The sequence below is a fragment of the Hesperophylax consimilis genome, chromosome 23 (genome assembly GCF_061612785.1).
Source record: "Hesperophylax consimilis isolate HC1 chromosome 23, BYU_Hcon_1.0, whole genome shotgun sequence".
Classification (NCBI taxonomy): Eukaryota; Metazoa; Arthropoda; class Insecta; order Trichoptera; family Limnephilidae; genus Hesperophylax; species Hesperophylax consimilis.
Genome location: NC_142858.1, coordinates 5,792,766 through 5,800,019, shown reverse-complemented (window position 1 = coordinate 5,800,019; position 7,254 = coordinate 5,792,766).

Genomic DNA, 7,254 nt, shown 5'->3' with positions numbered 1-7,254 from the left:
GAGATAACCATCAGGAACATAGAGACTAATACTCTCCATGATAGTCGGATTTACTAACCATCCACGAATCAGTTTGAAGAAGTGTGATACAATATGCACATCTCTTCTGACCCGTAGATGGTTCATACCGAGCATGCCCAAGAGAAAGTCAGTAGGATAGAGCCACGGGTAGTAGCCATACTCCCTCAGGTAGAGGAATCTCAGAAATTTCGTCTGCACTCTCTCCAACATGAGGGAATACTTCACCTGATGTGGGCTCCAAACCACCGACCCACTCTCAAGCCTACTCCTAACCAACGCAATGTATAGCACTTGGAGAACCCGGGTGTCTCTAAAATTCATCGCAGTGCGTAGGACGAAGCCCAGCATTTTCAGTGAAGCACTACACGTCATTTCGATATGAGTATGAAATGTCAGCCTACTATCAAACATGATGCCAAGATCTTTCATAGTGGAGACACGTTTTAAACTTCGGGCATTCATGGTATACCGGTAAAACCAAGTATGACGTGCCCTTGTGAAAGAAAGAATGAAACATTTAGAAACATTGAATTCGATCCGATTCCGTTTACTCCAGTCAACAATTCTATTAATGTCCGATTGGAGTCGAATGCAGTCTTCTAAAGTTTTAATTTCCAAGAATAGTTTTAGGTCATCAGCAAAAAGAAGTGACCTGGAATGCAGAATATTTTCTGTAATATCGTTAATAAAAATTAGAAAGAGGAGCGGTCCTAAATTAGAGCCCTGTGGAACGCCTGAGAGTACAAGGAATAATTTTGATTTTATTTTTTTAGATGACGTATCCTGCAAAAGTGCGCGCATACTCTTGTACCTTTCGTCCCTGCGCGCTCGTGTACAGAAGGCGCACATTTTGTCAAAAACATACTATCGCCATCTAGGGTAATATGTCAAACATCTATCGTGTGACAGGCAGAGATGTGCAAAATGGGTACCCAAAACCATTTGAAATGCAAAATGGAAATAGGTCAAAAATTTTCCATTTGAAAATGCAAAATGGTTTTTAGAAAAGCATTTCAAATGCAAAATGCAAAATACCTATTTTCAAAATGCATTGAAAATGTAAAATGGTTTCTCAGGTCAAACAATTAAAATATTTATAGAATTTTTAAACAATTTTGTCATTTAATAAATGGACATCAATGTAGAACAAACATATTACATCATGGTAAATCCAAAAACACCACGACTACAGATTATGAAACCACAAAAAATTTGCGCGGGAATAATGTTGCCGACGTAAAAACATAGAAACTGCTATCTAACATTTAATATTACAGCGTCATGGCCCCATGTTCAGTATTTGAATCAGTATTTTTTGTAATGGTGTCACTCAATTGACAGAGCTCCTACCAGGTGAAAAATGGAAATTATCTCTAATAGCGAGGTTGAGGAACGACTGATATTTGAGGCTTATGAAAAAAAGATGAGTGGAGATAGTGAAGAATGTTGCAAAAAAGCATTTACAATGGAAAATGCATTGAGAAAAGCGTTTAAAATGCAAAATGGCTTTTAGAAAAGCATTTAAAATGCAAAATGGAAAATACCCATTTTGCATTTTGCATTTCCATTTGAAATGGATTTATTTGAATTAAAGCACATCTCTCGTGACAGGTAATTATGTAGATTTATAATACTCGCTAACACTCTATTGCATCGAACCTTCCTGATCCGCGTGACAATCAGTGTCAATTGTAAATGTGATTATGTCATTGACAACGTGCAACAAGTGCGATTGACGAAAATTCAATCAAGTTTTTCACCGTAGTTGCTTTGTTGATGTCTGCGGAAACAGTGGGTATTTAGGTACCTATAATCTTCTAATACAGCGGTAATTTTTTTATTATATTATTTTATTTCTTGCTAGAGCAATCCCGATGAGTTACAAAACCCATAGTTAGGACGGGGGGAGCTTACAATACGTAGGTGGGAGTTAATACGTACAATTTTATATTGGTGTTTTGATTTATAAAATTATTAACTTTCACATACAAAACAATACAAAAATAGAAAAATGCGAGGTCAAGTATAAGAAACAAGAAAAATCAAAAAAGGAAACAAACACTTAGGACGGGTTGTTTCGGAGAATTTTAACAATTCATCAAATTTCAACGTTCATTTTCAAGTTTTGTGAAAGATTTTTTCAAGTTCTGTTTTTATTTTAGTTTTGTCAAACAACTAGCCTACAATGATATAATAACAGAACTTGAATAGGACTTTCACAGAACCCGAAAATGAACATTGAAATTTGATGAATTGTTCAAATTCTCCGAAACAACCCGTCCTTAATAACAAAGCCGAGGTAGGAACTTGCAAAAAGGTACTTATCCACTAATACATTGGTAAAAATAGATTATGGTAGATTACAAATACAGGGGATAGAAAAGGAGAGAAAATAAACAAGAAAAAACACCCAAGGATTACGTTTTTTTTTTAAATATTAAAGGCATACTTTGAATTTTTTATATGCTGTCTGTTTTTGTATGTATATATATATATATCTGGAAGAGAGTTACAGAGTGTGTAGGCAATAAAGTTCAGAGATTTTATTTCATATTTTGTAGTGTGTGTTAGAGGAATGCGGATTTTATTGTTATTACGAGTATTGTGGTTGTAAATGTCTTGATTGTAGAGTGGCTTGATGTTACTATGAGTCTATTTTGGGTTATTTGGGAAGGGCCGTGATTGGAAAGATACCGGAAGCTCAATAGATGTCCTTGAGATGTGTGTCCCATGGAAGAACAAAAACTTTTCTGAGAGCTGAGTTTTGAACTACCTGCAGATAAGCTATCAGTTGCTTTGAGGCAATGCCCCAGATATAGCAGAGATAGGATAGGTGTAAATGGACCATGGCATTATACATCGAAGTTAGTAAATACATGGCTAGTAATCCTTGAATAGGCCTATATTATACCAGTTATGGGGGTAATTTTCTCCTTCACATGATTTTTGTGGAGATCCCACGATAACTGGGAATTTACAATCAGGCCCAAATATTTTGTATTCGTTTTCTTTTCGACACAGCTGTCACTAATTATGATATTGAAGCTGAAATTGTTCTCGTTGCCGAAAAGTTTGTAATGCCTTTTTTTACGTTAAGAATTTCATTTATTCTCAACCAGCTTGTGAAAAGGGAAACATCAACATTCATTTCCGTTTAGAGCTCTGCTAGATTCAGTTTGTTATAAAAAAAATACTGTGTCGTCCGCACAAAGCTCTAGAGTTCCTTAAATACACCACTTTGTTATGTCATTAACAAAGATTAAGTACAGCAACGGCCCGAGAATTGATCCTTCGGGCACTCCACGAGTTATTATTTTCTAAGTTACAGGTGACTTGAAAATTTATTTTGTAAGAAATATTTTTTTATTTTCCAATATGAGTATGTCACTATAGGGATCATCAATATTTGAGATTTTGCCTGAAACATTTGTCCTATTTGTAATGATGTGATCTATCAACAAGCTGGTGTCGTTAGTTGTCGATTTCAAGGTGTGAATATGTATACCTCCGTGCAGTAATTGAGATCGTGTCTTTTGAGATCGATATTGAAATCTCCAAAAATGAGTGCGTCTTGTTTGTATTAATTCTAAAGTGACAAAGAATTATGTTATATTTGAGCTCGGCTTAGGGTAAAAATACATACAAATTTAATTCCTAGAAAGGTATTTTTACTGCAGCATTTTAAAGATTTTCTTATTGTTTTTGCGATTATATACGAACAAAATCACTTATCCATATTCATATTGCGTATGTACAAATATTTCATCTTTATATGGTAATCTTTAATCAATCATCATTTAACGCCATCTATGAACACGTAGATTACACGTCGAACGTCGAATGAACGTCGCGATCACTATCTACAGGGTTTACCAATAAGAGGTGTTATTTTGATATTCAATCGTAAAAGATCAATGGTTTCGTTTCTTGTGTGGCACATAGCACTGTCTTGTTGAAAGCAAACGTTGTCCAGATCAATACCATCCAATTCCGGCCATCAAAAATCATTAATCATCTCTCGATAGCGATTCATTCACCGTAACTGTTGCTCCAGTCTCATTTTCAAAAAAGTAAGGTCCAATGACTCCGCCGGACCATAAACCACACCAAACAGTCACACGTTGAGGATAGAAAGACTTTTCAACAATGACTCTTGGGTTTTCCGAGCCCCAGATGCGACAACTTTGCTTGTTGATGAAGCCGCCGAGGTGGAAATGGACCTCATCACTTAAGATGATTTGCATTTGATTCACTCAAGTGAATTTTAATAATTTCAATGCATTGTTGAGCGTGTATCGTTCCATTTTTATCAATGGCGTAGTTTTTACTTGTAAAATGTTAAAAATTGACAGCTTCAAAAGTAACATCTACCGAAATAGCGGGCTATTCAAAATAACACCTCTTATTGGAAAACCCTGTATTTCTTGTGTTGTCAGACTGTACATAAGGGAGGAGTGGGGGATTTTTTTTGAAACTCGTCATTCGGGATTGATGGTCTGTTTTGTACTTAATTCAAATAAAAAATATATATTAATATTTACGACCGGTTGTTTCACAGAATTTTAATAATTCATCAAATTTAAAAGTTGATTTTCAAGTGCTGTGAAGGTTCTATTCAAGTTATGTTATTATTTTAGTTTTGTGTAACAACTGGCTAATAATGATATAATAACAGAACTTGAACAGATCCTTCACAGAACTTGAAAATCTACTTTGAAATTTGACGAATTGTTCAAATTCTGTGAAACAACCCGTATTAGTATTTCTGCAACCACTTTGAATTTTGTTAAATATTGAAAACACAAATAATGAGATTGAGTCATTAACTGAAACTGTTCCTTCGTGGAGTTTAAACTTCAAACTCAAAATTTTCAGAAAAATAAACTTCATATGCATTTGGTTGAAGCAATAAAAAGTGAAGTACAGTTTAAAAAATATGCTGAACCTTTCTCCTACTCGTTCTTGAGTTCGACAGCTCGGTTGTGGAACGATTTGCCGGTTTGTGTATTTCCTTCCTTCTACAACAGCATTCCCAAAGTGACGTAGGCCCCGAGGAAAATTATTATTATTCTCAGGGCCTTCTGTGTGAAGATAATTTTTTTTTAAATAATGCTGCGGAGAAAGACTTCCCTGTTGTGGCCAAAACTAAGACAGATATTTGGATCAATCAGGAACTGCCATCGTTTCTGCTATACTTACTACAAGATGTTGAATCAATTTCACAGAGGAATGCATGTTACTAGTAAGCGATTGATAGTCGATTCGAATCAATGTGTTCTATATTTCGACAGACGTCATTACGTCATTAACATTTTACAAATTTAAACTTGCAGGTTAACCTGCGAAAAATAATAATGGAAAAAATAAATTTTAAAACTAAATAGGGAGTTCATGGGACATATTTTATTAATTGCAGGAAAATCTGAATAAAAAATAAGTAATGGATTTATTTTCTTATGGTCTTCAAAATACATTGATTTGGAGGTGCTAGTTGCAATTGGTTGCGAGTTGCGACGGAACTGCTTTCCACAAGGGGTACAAATGTGGTATCTTTCGGCACCTTGAATCCCATTATTTAGCTCATTTTAGCTCATTTTGCGACAACTTTTTGGGTATATCGATGGAACCACGAAGTTACATTGGTATTGTTGGAAAATCTTTAGATAAGTATGAACTATTTCCTTTCGTGGAATTTAAATCCATTCAAGGCACATTGCCAAGAGTAACAACGAACAGGACGTACAAGACAGCTGTATCTACTGAAATTATGTGAAGCTATTGACTCCGGATTCTGCAAAGAAATCCTGGTAATATCGTACATTCAAAGTGGCACACTACAGCGAACCGGATTACATTTCTTCGCAAAAACCATACCCATAACACTAACGATATTTTTTTTCAATCATTAACAGTTTACGCACCTATGTGACTGAACATTATGAAAAAATAGTGTGCGTTTTTGGTGACATAATAGCTTTTTCATGCTATTTTTGCAGCGATTTAAAGGATAGTATGTATCCCAGTGGTCCCCAACCTTTTATCGCCGGGGACCGGTCAACGCTTGACAATTTTACCGCGGCCCGCTTAGGGGGGGGGGGGGGGAAGTTGATTGTTTATAGTTTTGATTTTTTTTTATTTAAAATTTTTTATTTAAACATGCCTTTACAATAAAATACAGTTACACCAAAATATGTAAATACCTCTTAAAATATACCAAATACAAGATACAGATGTTTTGGCTAATCCCTCATTACATATTGTTATATAAAAGGAAACCTATAACCAAGCTCCAGTGATCATAAAATTTGAAATAAAGAGAAAATTATCGATAACACCATAATTGTCGATGTCATACTACTAAGAATTTTCCTTGTCACACTCACACCAAACTGAGATGTGTGAAATTTGTAACAGAAGGGTTATCTACTATTTGTGGATACTTGAGAAAAGATGGCTAAAAAAAACAAGGTTATAATCAGGAAGAACTATGCCCATTTTCAACGCCAATATACAGAAGCTTTCATAACAACTTTGGAGAATTTTAGGATTTCAATGTGGTTAATATTATTAGGTTGTTTTTTTCACTATTTGTTCTATCTTATCAGTTTATCATTGTAAAATAAATGGTAAAATATGAATATGATGTATCGGACATTTCACATTCATAAATACTAATATAGCCATAAATACTTGGATAAGATGAAAAAAGAGCTCTCGCGGAGAACAAGAATAGAAAATATAAAAAAATGAAAAGTATACAGTTCTAATTGTAAATAAAGCATCTTTCCCAATGATGGTGATTTTTAAATTGTAAAACAACATCACTGTACATTGTTAAATTATTCGGGATGCTGATGAAAACTAACCGGTTCTAACTTTTTTAATAAAATTGTATTTTGGATGGTCATCACCAAACACGGCTAATGCCATTTCAAGCAACGCCATTATTCCGTTGCTGAATAGTTATCTTTCACCGGGGGTCTAATCCAGAGGTTCCCAAAGTGGTCTATATAGACCCCCAGGGGTCGATATCGGCTTGCTGGGGGTCTATGTTAGCGAGAAAAAAATTTGGGGGTCCACGAGATTCAAATGGGGGTACATACGAGCGGACCCCCATTTACCTCAAGTCAACATTTAGGAGATCCGTAAATGACACAATAGACTGAAAAATTACTTGATATTTGTATTTATATATTTCGTAAAGTTTTTAATTGAGGTATATAAATAAAGTCT